Here is a 13,079-nt window from a genome sequence, read left to right as displayed (position 1 = left end):
GGGTTTGGGATGCATGGCACTCTGGAATTCCCTACCCAAGCAGGCACTAACCCATCCACCTGCTGGGCCCCTAGGACTGCTTCCCTGGCCTGCTCTCCTGAGGGCAGACAGTGCTACAAGAACTCCGAGGCCTAGGGGGTGGCCGCTGTTTGGGAGAAGTTTCTAAACTGAGTTTGAACTTGAGATTATGGATCCGGAGAGAAGGGGATGGGGAGCTCCCTCTGTATGTTGACCTCAGTCCTCAGGAAGCCGTGTGCCGTGTGATTCCACCGTTCCCACAGCTGCAAAATCTTCATTAAAGTTTATCAAACTCATAAACGCCTATTGCGAGTAGAGGGTGTGTGTGCATGTGGGTGTGTGTGCCTCGCAGAAACGAGGAGGGAGCTTGCTGTCACGTTGGGCTCAGCGTAGCATAGGAGAGACAGCAAGAGGTCTAAGAGGCTGAAGGAGCTCTATGGAAGGGAGGCTCTTGGACTTCACAGAAATCACACTGGCAAGTGAGGGATCTCACGGGCTGGATGGAGAAGGACACTGCAGGAGTCCGTGGCTGCCACGTGAGTAACAAGAAGAGACAAGCCAGTGCAAACTCACTGTCATTCTGGGCCCTTGCAGTGGGGAAGAGGACACAGCAGCACCTTGGGACAGTGCAGACTGATTGGATAATGACAGAGACGGGGGACGGCTGCAGGTGGCTCCGAGATGGGAACCCTGGAAAGAGGGATGGTCTAGGCAGAGAGGGAGCCTCATCATGATGGATTTCCTCGGTCTGTCGCTTCTCACTGGGGTCTCTGCTTCCTGAAACAGATGCTGGGTCACATTCGTCTCCGAGTTTCCAGGGTCTATTACAGTGCCTGACGGCATCAAGGCACTAATAAATGTTTGTTGAATGAACAAACTAATGGAGATGTTTTTGCATATAAAACACAGTATGTTGCTTAAAAATTCAATTTGCGCTCAGCTTTGCAGATGCACATCTGTTTGAATAGTTGGTTATTTTAATTACAGTCAGCTTTTTCTATGCAGCATTTATGAAGTGGACTGTGGCAGTAATATAATTAAACTAATCAGCATAGAAAGCTAAATAGGATTATCCGAGGGAGATTTTGACCCTCAATTATGGGATACAGCTACCACCGTTCCCGACCAGATTAAAAGGCAGTGTGGTCCAGTGGGATGATCACATCCCGTGGACAAACCATCCAGGTTTCAAATCCTCGCTCTGTCCCTCACTATCTGTGTGAAGTTGGGCAAGAATCAAATTCTTCCTCTGTTATATGAGGGAAGCAATACCCACTTCCTGGGGTGTGAGGCTTATGAGGGTTGGCACGAGTATATAAGAGGAAGATTCAGTAGGATTACTCTAATGTCAGACAATGCTATTCTTGAATTCAAATCTGTCGTCACTGTGGATTCGAGGTGAGGGCAGTTGCTTTAGGACTCAGCTCCCACTCAGATTCCAACTACCGTGAATAATGGGAAGCTTGACTCTGCCTGGCTTTAATCCAAATCCCGTGACCCAGTGTTCATCTAGATTCAGTATGAAGTCTGATCGTAAGTACTGAAACAATATTTAATATCAGCCCATTGTGCCACTGAGTTCTGCCATAATCTGTTTTCAGATTTGCTGAAGTTTTCTTTTCGATTTTATCAGCAATTATTTCAAATGAAATTGGCACCCGACAATTGGATTACTGAATCGTTGATTCTCATATCCTGGTAGACAGTAAAAAAGCAAATGCAATTTTCGCCAGTTACCTGTCAACTATTCCATGTTGCCATAGGGAAAAGAGGCTTTGGCCTAGAGAGACGGATGCAGGGGAGCTTCCAGCCTCAGAAAAAGGATCTGAATGGATGAGAAAGCTGGATTCGAGCTCCTGCTACGAACATGGCTTCATGTTTGTAAGACAGGACGTGAAGGCTTTTATATATCAGATCCTTATTGTTTTCACGGTGCATATTCATATTAATCAAACTTCCCACCACGAATAATAATGTATGCTCATATACTAAATGTCAATCCTTTAAAATGACATTTTAGCATGTCCTATTCTGTAAATAATTATTCGAGGAAAATAGGTCAGATGAAGGGTGGGACATTAGGGCCAGAGAGAACCAGATTTAATTCTTCGTCCAGCACAAAGGTGCGGTTGGGGAAGGTCACTCAAAGGACACGGCCACCAGCTGACCTGTAAGTTGGACCCCAACAATCGGAAACTCCTCACCCCTTCCCCTGTCCTTGGAATGTGTATTCCACTGGCCTCCCCAGCTCCCAGAAGCTGCCCCCAAGGACACAGCTTGGAGATAGTGATGTGGTATTGAGACCTCCGGGATGGTCTACATGACAACTCATTTAAGGCCTCTATATAAGCTTTGAAGATTTGGCCAGTGAGCGTGAAGATCTACTCATCTTGCAGCACCCAAGAGAGCCTCAAATCTGTCATCACTGTGGACTCGAGGTGAGGGCAGTTGCTTTAAGACTCAGCTCCCACTGAGTAAGTTCTCTTCTTATTCGACGTCTTGCCTCCCCAACTAGAATGGCCCGCTTCTCTCTTCTGTGTCCTCCTGTCCATATGGGGGCTCGTTTCAGATCACACTCACAAGCTCCAGAGGAGGTTCCCAACCAACAGATGCTTCATCGGAAGATAGAAATTACAAGACTTTTCTAGTAACCCTGTTATAAAGATTAAAAGAGGTGGTTATATACAGGAATGTCCCAGTCTTTCTCAGTTTTTGCCTCTTTTACAGATGTAGCTCATCTAGGCATCTATTTGGTAAGTTATACTCTTCATTGATCCCAAGTAGGGTAGAATGTACTATTATTCTCAGTTATTTGCTTTTTCCCCATAAGAGAATAATACATCCTCACTGTTGCCTGAGTCTTTGAATGTGAAAACCCATGGAAGAGACTTGAATTCAGTCTGCAGCATTGAGTAAAACATTGTAACTCATGAGGTTTGGCCGTAAGGGGGTGTTTGTTGACAGTAAATGCTGACTAATACACAGTTTTGGGGGCAGACGATTGAAGAAGACAGACACGGTTTCCTGCTTCACAGAAATTACAATGTAAGAAATAGAGCAGCTATTAAACAAGTAGTTCCAATAAACTCTTCAGGTCTCCATGATGGGCAAGGGAGGACCTGCGGAGCTAAGAGCAGGAGACCTCATCCCACTTATGGGGTCAGTGGCCACAGAGGAGGCCACAGCCTGAGCCATTTATTCTCTTGTCTAAGAGCTGTGCTGTTGTAGATCTCCTGGTTGGTAAAATAAGGCCTCTTAAGGCACCTGGGTGGCTCAGTCATTAAGCATCCAGTTCTTGATTTCAGCTAATGTTCTGACCTCAGCATCCTGGGATGGAGCCCTGCGTTGGGCACCACATTCAGAAAGGAATCTGCTTGAGATTCTCTTTCCCTCTTCTCCTGCCCCTCCATACCCCTCCTCAAATAAATAAATAAGTCTTAAACTAATAATGGCCTCTCAAAGATGTCAAGATGTCTAAATCCCCCCCAGAATCTGTGAATAAACATGTTACACAGCAAGGGAATTAAGATTGCAGATAGTCGAGAATGCTAACCTGCAGACCTTCAAGGAAGGAAAGTACCCTGGATGATGTGGGTGGGCGCCATGCAATCCCAAGGGTCCTTGAGAGAGGGAGAAGGAGGCCTGGGAGTGGTGGTCGGAATCAGAGAGACCCTGGATGAGGCTACACTGCTGGCTTGGAATGTGAGGAAGCAGCTGTAAGCCAAGGAAATTGAAGAAGCCGCCAGCAGCTGTAGAGGCAAGACATGACTCTCCCCCGAGCCTCGAGAAGGAATGTAGCCCACAGATGCCGTGATCTCAGCCCAGCGAGACCCAGGTCAGGCTTCTGACCCTCCAGAACTAGAAGATCATAAGTATTGTTTTAAGCCACTAGGTTTGTGGTAACTTGTTCTAGCAGCAAGGAGAAACTCATCCAGATCCAGCTCTCTCGTCTGGAGCCTTTGGTTCCTGAGGGATGACTCCCCATCTCCTCTACAATGTGCCTTCTTGTCTCTGAGCCCTCCTAGAGGAGTCAGTCTAATGTGCCTTCAACACCAACACTACTGGCATCAGAGGAGCCACGCGGGGTGGGAGCTATCACCTCAATATCATTTCTGATGGTGGCACCCAGATGGGGTGTCACTGGGTATAGGAGATACAAGGGTCCACAGAGGGTGTTGGGAGCAAGGTACCGGCAATCCACACAGATGTGGAAATTCCAAAGATAGGCAAAATGAGGTATTGACGTCATCCTGAACTAAGAGAAGAGGAGCAGTGGTCTGGGACTTCAATGGAAAGGAATGCACTTCATAAGGTGACATGAAGAAAAGCAGATGTTTGGTAATAAGATGTTTGTCCGGACGTACAGACGGGCTACTCAGATAACATCTATCTCTGCCAATAACGCTTTTTCTGGGAAACACCCGTCCCCACCCCCAGTTTGATTCTTCTCTTGTAGTTAAGGGAGGGCAAAAGCTTCTCTTGAGTCCACACCTGGACTCAAGGCTCTTGATGGCCTTCAGCTCAGAATCATTTGCATCCAAAGGGGCACATTGGGGGAGGGGCTGTCCTGAGCCCCATCAAGGGTCACCAGTCCATCCCTCATGTGACAGTTGTGTGGCTAGGTTTGAAAGAAGGGGAGCATCTTGCCTGAAGAGCGGAGCCTGAGGCAAGTGGGCTGGCCCCAGTGTCCTCACTGCACACTGGCCTCTGCCACTTAAAGCTGGTGCAAACAGGGTCCGCAACTCACCCTTCAAAGCCAACCTTGGTGCTACAGGATAGTAATTCTCCAAAAAAGAATGTGGGGGAGGGGGAGCCAGGAGGTCGCAGACACCTTACCTGTCTGCAGGGCAGCAGGAGGAGGATAAATTCCTTCTGAGCCTTGGAAATATGGGGCAGGGTGCCTACCTTGGGGGGGGAGGGGATGTTGCCTTTTGTAAAAGAACTCCAGGGGAGACAGGCAGGATGGGATTCCAGCGAGAAGCCCCCAGAGACATGCCCTCGCCCTGCAGCCACCTTGCACCGCCTGCCTCCAAGGTGGCATCCAACCCCGAGCTCCCAGCCTTGGTGAGCAGTGGTACAGGAAGGTCACGCTCCCTGACAAGCATCTTTAAAGCTTAGGGTATTCTCTTCCCCTGGACCTCCCCACCCTCCCTTTTGCCACATCAGCAGGAGCAGCTTTCAACTTTGTGCTTTGTCACTCTAGTCTTTGTACTGTCCCCTCCTCTATCCCAAGCCACTGGGAGATATATTTGTCTTACTTCAAAACAGCCCGAGCAGTCAGTGGCCGTTGGGTGAAAGGCACCACGCTAGGGATGAGCTCATTTGTGAGCAGCCCGCTCTGAGGTTCGGATCTGGCGGGCCCAGCACCAGCCTGAGCCTCCTGCGGCTTCCCGTCAGCCTGCTGGGCTGTCCTTGCCCTGCTGTCTGCCGTCTCCACCTCTCCCTTCTGTAGAAGAAAGGCTCAGAGTGGCTCCATTACTGTGAGGCTGGGACAAAAGTCAGTGATCATCGTACCTGGGCTCCAAAGGGCTCTCTCCGAGCCTCTGAAAGCCTCAGTGCACCCTCTGTAGACCTCTGTGATGTTTCTGCCAGGGAGCAGGCTGTGTTTAGGATCTGGAGAACTGAATGGAAAACATGCAATTAGCATACACCTCCACTCTTTGGGGTCCCAGCCAAATCTCCCTCCACCCCACCCCCCGCACCAAATACCAATAATAGATTTAAGAAGTTTTACTTAGCTCTGGAAAAATAACAATTATGGCCTTATTATCTTGTTTTGGGGTAAGACAAATTCTTTTGCGGGGTGGAAGGGAGGGTCTAGCTGAGGACAGATGACAGCAGTGGCAGGTTGTTCCCCAGAGACCGCAGGGAATTTCAATAAAGCAGGCCCTCGGTGTTGAGGACCCAACTTGGAAAGGTCAATGGCGCTGGTTTTGATATCACTGTGTCTGTTTGCTGTTTTGCATTCATGGCCTTTCCCAATGTCTCATTTTCCTTCTTTTCCTGTGTTGGCTGCGTGAGAGGAAAGAAGACAGACGGAAGGACCCAGCAGGGCCCCCATTCCTTCTCACCTGAACAAAGTCTCTGGTGCAAGGGGGATTGTTTCAGATTGGTCAATTACAATTGAAAAAAAAAAAAAGTTCTGACTTTTTTAGGGAGGGATGTGGATACCATTCAGGGATGAAAAAGAAGAATGGGATTTTTTTTTTTCCTAGATGTTTGAAGTTAAAAACAAACAAATTCAGGCTTCTTGATTGTTTAGGTGAGGGGAAAGGTGGGGGGCTGGAGAAGTTACTTGAGTCCTGGATGTTGTAAATGATTAGGAAATTACTTTTTATTTTAGAATGTGGTTCTTTTCAAGGTATTATCCCAGACACTCATAATATAAATGGTCATCTTCTCTATTTCGTTAAGATCATACTGGGATATGGAGGAGAGGGTTCCATCCCCATACGGGGCCTCATTTATAAGGTTCCTTTAGCCTTAGAGGGAAGGTGGAGGGAGAAAAGCTCTGTTGAATGCCCTTGTGCTGGCAAAATTGGTTGACACGGGCACAGGACTCTCCGTTGTCTGCCCAGAGCGGTTGAGTACGTCCCCGGGCCTGCGTGGTGAAGGAAGGGGTGGATGAACTAGATCCAGGCGCAGTCTGTAGGGTGTGTTAAGTCAGCGCCTCCAACAGCAGCTGCCCTGACACAGTCCACTGACAATTCCACCGTTCCTGGCAGCCTCTCTGTCTGGCTCCGACTGACTTCTCTCACCGCCTCGTTGAGGTTTACTAGTAAACTCTTGAGTCTCTCTCCCCAACCATCCTCGGAGTCCAAAAATAGATTCTCCTCCCCGGTGCTACAGTTACCTACTACTGGGTCACATATTATGTAAAAACTTAATAGTGAAAACAGCTGTCATTTTACTCTACCTTATAATTTGGTGGCTCAGGAATTCCTGCAGGACTCAGCTGGGAGAGTCTTCTCTTCCACGTGGCTTTGATGGTGGTCACTAGGTGACGTTCGCTTGGCAGATGGGCTCTCCTCGGGGATTCCCTGGCATGCCCAGTGCTCAATGGGGACAGCTGGAGGACTGGGTTCCACTAAACTGTTTTTGGTGGAGTGTCCCCTCATGGTCCCTCCAGCACGGTGGTCTTAGGGTGCTCAAACTCTTCACAGGGCCATGGCTATGTACCTCTTGTGTAAACTCCACAAAAGGTCAAGTCTAACCACCACCACCACCCCCTTGAAGATGGGCTACTAGCCTTAATGCTTTGCTTCTAATGAATGGAAGTAATGGAGTGTGACATCCAGGGCTAGGTCAGAAAAGGTGGTACACTTTCCCCCTGGCTCACTCTCTTGGCCTTGGAGTACTGGGCTGAAATATGCAAGTCTGGTGACCCTGAAGCTGCCACGCTGGAGAGAATAGGCAAAGACACTACAGACTGTTGAGAGATGCCAAAAGGCCTCAAGCTGTGCTGGTTCCCAGATGTTCCAGTCTCCCCAGCCTGGGTGCCAGCCCCTGTGAGAGAACCTTCCAATCAGTCCAGCCCCCGGCCTTTGAGTCATCAGCGTGGCGAGTGGAGATGAGCATTCTGAGCATTCTTCACTGTGTTATGTAGGAATTTCTGGCCTTCAAAATCCATAAGCATAACAAACGGTTGCTGGACATCAGGAAGATTTTGTATAACTTGTTTTGTAGTGAAACTAACTGGAACAGAGACAACCCGGGGACCCAAGAGTAGGTGCTCCAGTTAAGAAGAGGGAGACTTCCTAGTCTTTTATGGCCTGGCTTTGGACCATAGTCACCTCTTCTGTACTTTATTGGCCCACGCAGTTGCGACATTCAATGGGAGATGACACAGTACCCACCTCTTGGGGGCAGGAAGGTAACAATTTGCAGCCATATCTTTGATATCTCTACAACCAGTGTTCATCATCTCAATAAATGACAACAGCTTCTACCCAACTGTTCAAGCCAAAAACCTGAGACTCGTTCTTCATCCCTCCCTTCTCGTCCCCTCCAAATCCAATCCACCAGCAGTCAGCAAATCTGGGTGAGTCTCCCTCCAAAGTATTTGCAAATTTATCCATGTCTCTCCCTCTCTCTCCTGCCCTAGTCAGAGCCCCCAATGTCTCATGCATGGAGATTCATGAGATTCAGGGCTTCCTGCAGACCCTCTGCTCCACTCTTGTTCCTCTATGGTGTTATCCACACGTTACCAGAGGAATCTTTTCAAACAATATGAGTTGAATCCTGTCATTGCCCTACTGAAAGCCCTCAGTGACTTGCCACTATAGTTATGGGGACAGAAATGATCCGCTCCTTCCTTCCACCTGTATGTAATCCCATCCATGTCCTTCTACTCCAACTCATGAGGCTCATGCCAAACATCTGCCCACCCCAGAGTCATTTTGTGTGTTGTTATCTTTGCTGGGAATCTTTTTTCCTAGGTTGTTTGTGTGTCTAGTTCCTTCTTGACATGTAGGGCATTGCTTAAATGTCACCATATCAGTAGGACCCGCCCTGACCACGCCAGCCAAGAATGTCCACTTCCACCTCCCTTTTGTATAATTCCCTCTCTACATCTTATTCTTTCTGTTGTTTATGTAGTGGAATTGGAATTTACACACAACTCAGAAGCGCAAAAATGATAATTTCTTCTCTGTAGGTGATCTCATCTTGCCCCAGAGCCTTCCTCGTTCTAGCTGTTGGAGACAGTAATGGGTAGTGGGTGGTGGAGAGAATACAAACTCAGTTCCTTCTCATCAAAAACAGTCTAAAACAGCCCCTACGGGTAAATTCAGCCTCTTGGGAAAATACCCCATCCATTGTAGGTCTACTCTCTCTGAGAACTATTCCTCCCTTTTACTGTTCACTCTCCATTCATCTTCCCACACACTGTCCAGGTACCCAGGGACACTCTGTTTTCCCAGTATAGGGTTTCCCCACCATCTAGAGGCAAAGCATTCCCATGAAAACTTCTGTAAGACAAAATGACGTGAAACAAAGAAGCAATTATCATTCATTTATAGGGAAAATGTTTTGAGCATTTCCAGACCAAAAAAATAACCTCCTTGGTCTTTTACCTACGGACACATCTCGCCAACAGATGCACGAAGTAAATGGAGATAAAGCACAGGTGCTCACGGACACAATTCAAAGTTCCAGGGTGGATGCCGAGATGCTGCATATAGTTCCCGGGTAAGGAACAGGATGCCCCTGCCCTCCCTGTCTGCTGCAGCCTGTGTAAGGCACCCCACTGAGCCCCAAGGTCATTCTTTGAGTGGTAACCTGGAACCCTCTAATCCCTGGAAGGGGATGGCCTCTCCTTCTCCACCCTTTTCCATATTCTCAAACTGAAGAAAGGCTTTAAAATTACTCATGTAGGGGTGCCGTTGTGGCTCAGTTGGTTAAGCACCCAACTCTTAATTTTGGCTCAGGTCTTTGCTATTTTATTTTTTATTATTATTTTTTTTTTGAGGATAGCTAAAGTGCATTATTTATTTATTTTTAATTTTTTTATTTTAAATTCAATTAGCCGACATATAGTACATAATTAGTTTCAGATGCAGAGTTCAATGATTCATCAGCGGCATATAACACCCAGTGCTCATCTCATCCCTCAGTTACCCCATCCCCGCACCCACCTCCCCTCCAGCCACCCTCAGTTTGTTTCCTAGAGTTAAGGGTCTCTCATGGTTTTTCTCCTTCTCCGATGACGCTCCATTCAGTTTTTGAACTGGAGGGTTCAAACTAAGTCAATCAGAGAAAGAAAATCATATGGTTCCACTCACATGGGGAATATAAGAAACAGTGTAGAGGATCTTAGGGGGAAGGAGGGAAAACTGAATGGGCTCAGGTCTTGATCTCAGGGTCTTGAATCAAGCTCCTGGTTGGGCTCTGTGCTCAGCGGACAGTTGGCTTGTCCCTCCCCACATGATTGCTCTCTCTCTCTCAAATAAATAAATAAATAAATAAATAAATAAATAACTCTTTAAATAAAATAAAATTACTCCTGTAAACCCCAAGTACTATAAAAACATGGGAAACCGTTCATATCAGTATATTCTTTGTTTCTCCAAAGGGAGAGAAAAGAGAGGTAGATTCTCGGGAACAGAGACTGGTTCCAAGAGCTTCCTTCTAGTCCCTTCTTTTTTTTTTTTTATTTTTTTTTTAGGTTTTTTAAAAATTTATTTTTTGAAAGTTAATATGTGCACAAAAGGAAACTGAAAAACACAAGAAGCAAAGAACAAAGTCATCCATAATCACAAGCAGTTTACAGTTTGACTTCTAGGCCTTCAAAGAAAGAGTCTCATCTCTGGGCTTGAAAAAAGCCAAAACTGAGTGTCTGGAAAGCAGGAGCCGGGAGGCGGGGGCATCAGAGATCCGCCTGCAGGAGGGAAAACGGGGCATTAAGGAACCGGGGAAGTCACAGAATTTCAGAGTTCAGAAGGACCTGTGAAGTGACCCGGGCCTGACGTTTCCAAACCAGAGCCTGGGAGCAGGCGATGCTTGCAGTTCCCGGGCAGGTGGCTCTGGAGTGTCTCCCAGCCCCGGGTCCCTTTTCAATGGAAACATTCCTACCATTCCATTCTTTATGCTTCCTTTCTGCATGAGATTTTGCTTGAAACGTGGGTTCTGCTGTTGCTGCGTGAAATGTGCAGAGCCCCCCCCCTCACCCTGCCCTTCCCATCGCCCTTGTGCAGGGGAGGGAGGGAGGGAAGTTCTAGAGAGAGCGCAGGCCTCCCAGGCACACAGCTGGTTGGAGGCAACAAAGAGACCTGAAGCTGGCACCTGCCTTTAGTGCCCAGAAGGGAACAAGCCAGGTAAGTCCATTCTGGTCCGAATATGCTAGCATTACCTGCGGCCATGGAGGTATTTCCTGAGTCAGAGAGCAGGTGGCCCGGTAGGACCCCACTGGCTTCCCTGGCGCTGACCCCCACCTCATCTCGATCAACATCCCTGGGACAGGACCAGGATGCTTCAATTGTTTATGTCGCAGGGGAGGAAGGTTTGACAGGGAGAGAAGAATACCTCTTCATACATTTGCATCAAAATGCTCTCCAACCTTTTACTCCAGAGCTGCCTTTGTTTGCCCAAGAGCTCTGTTATCAACTTTCGATAAATCTGGCAGTCATGCACTTCATTTGCATATGCCCACGTGGGCTTTATAACATTTTCTAGGTTGTCATGACATTCAGAGAGGTGAGGCAGGAGCAGTCCGCTCCTTGAGCCTTCCTCTCCTCCTCTGGGCTGATGACCCAGTTTAGGTGTGGGTGCAGGATGGGTGTCAGAGGGGCTACCATTCACTGAGCAAGTGCGAGAATCAGGCACTGCCGGCCCCAGGTGCCTGCGGACACATCTGCAATCCTTGCCAAAGCCCTAAGAGGCGAGTATCTATTAGTCAGAATAGGCAAGGATCTGCTGCAGTAATGCATGAACCTTGACAGCTCAGCAGCTACATGCAGGGAAAGTGTATGGGTCATGCAGATCCAGCCCAGGTTGCAAAATGGATGCTCAAGGAGTAGGGGTAGGGGGTGTCTCTCTGGTCTGTAGCAAGGTATCTCTTACGGGCTGTAAAATCAAACCCATCTTGCTCCCTCTGGATTGATTCATTTCTCCTTATTTATGGGCTAGAACACACAAAACATTCATAGCTTTCCAAGTAATGAAACTTGGACCCTATTTCTTGGGAAATAATGCAGTGGCCTTATGATGGTAGGAGGAAGGCAGCCCCCTCTTGCCCAGGTTTATTTATTTATTTATTTATTCACTCATTCATTCATTCATTCATTCATTCATTTAAGAGTTTACTTATTTACTTTTGAGAGATACAGAGAGAGGCAGAGACATAGGCAGAGAGAGAAGCAGCCTCCCTATGGGGAGCCTGATGCAGGACTCGATCCCAGGATCCCGGGATCATGACCTGAGCCAAAGGCAGATGCTCAACTGGTGGGCCACCCAGATGTCCCCCTTCCCAGGTTTAAATTATAATGCACTGGACATTGTGAATGGAATTAAAGAGTATCACACAGCAATTCCTTCTTTTCCTTACCTTAGAACTCTCATTTCACCCCACCACAAATATAGCTGTTTCATGAAAAATGGTAGTACTGATTTCATATGCGTGACATATCTTGAGGTGGGGAAAGCAAGCACTTATGGCGTAAATATAGAGTTTAGTAGGTTTGGTAAAAGTTTTATTATTAGTTATAAACAATCAGGTTTAATGAAGCAATACATCTGCTCATAAAAAGTACGATTATTAGGATTGCAGACAAAACATTCCCACTCACAGAAGGCCTAATGGAATGAAAACAGTAATTGCCATGCCAAAAATATTGTTAAGTGTTAAAATTGACACCGGGAAAATGAAACACTTTGCTTAATTTTTGATAACATTACATGTTGAGACATGACATGCCTGGCATTTCGATTGACACAAAACCTTGTTTTTTAGCTCAAACGCATTTCCTGTGTTCACACTCTGCTATGCAATGTGATTTCCTGGAGTTTGGCCTGGCTCCAGCAGATCGCAGAGTACCACAGGTCCAAGTTAGATTTCCTTTCTTCCCGAACATCATCCAAACTCAAGAGTTTTGCTTTGTTGTCGTTTGTCCTTTTAAACGTACGTCTAATGCTGTGATCTGGATTCCCATTGCTAAAAAATGTCAGCTCTCCTCCCAAGGGAATCAACATGCTATGGACAGAAAGTATAACTCAGGACCCACAGAGATCTGTTAAACCGTGTTTCACACGGTGCTCCTATGATATCTGACGCTGTATAAGCAAAATATAAAATGGTCTGATGTTTCTGGACAATCAAAACCTCGCCTAGTCAAACGGCTTACAATTTCTATTTTAATACATTCCCCCTCCCATAACATATTCAGCTTTCTACAAACAAAAGGAACCCCACAAATTTCAGCAGGTCGACACTCTGAAAGGGCCCTCTCCTCAGAGCGCTGAAATCAGCACCATTTGAACAAAGCAGCCTGTCCTTTTAAGAAAAATCCCTCTATAGAAATGCTATAATTTCCCTGTTACAAAGGAACATTTTTCTGAGCACGTAA

The 13,079-nt window shown here is 47.0% G+C and overlaps 1 long non-coding RNA gene across 1 annotated transcript in view; it reads right to left on the bottom strand.

The window, feature by feature from the left end:
• Positions 1 to 5,546: 5,546 nt before the first annotated feature.
• The window catches only part of LOC144283356 (uncharacterized), an 84,415-nt gene continuing 76,882 nt past the window's right edge, over positions 5,547 to 13,079 (bottom strand). Inside the window, exon 3 of the long non-coding RNA XR_013351887.1 lies at positions 5,547 to 5,639. This is a non-coding gene — a long non-coding RNA (uncharacterized LOC144283356). The remainder of the gene's footprint in view (positions 5,640 to 13,079) is intronic.

Source organism: Canis aureus, chromosome 14 (genome assembly GCF_053574225.1).
Source record: "Canis aureus isolate CA01 chromosome 14, VMU_Caureus_v.1.0, whole genome shotgun sequence".
Taxonomy (NCBI): Eukaryota; Metazoa; Chordata; class Mammalia; order Carnivora; family Canidae; genus Canis; species Canis aureus.
Note: the sequence above shows the minus strand (reverse complement) of the source record. Positions and strands in the feature narration are given on the sequence as shown.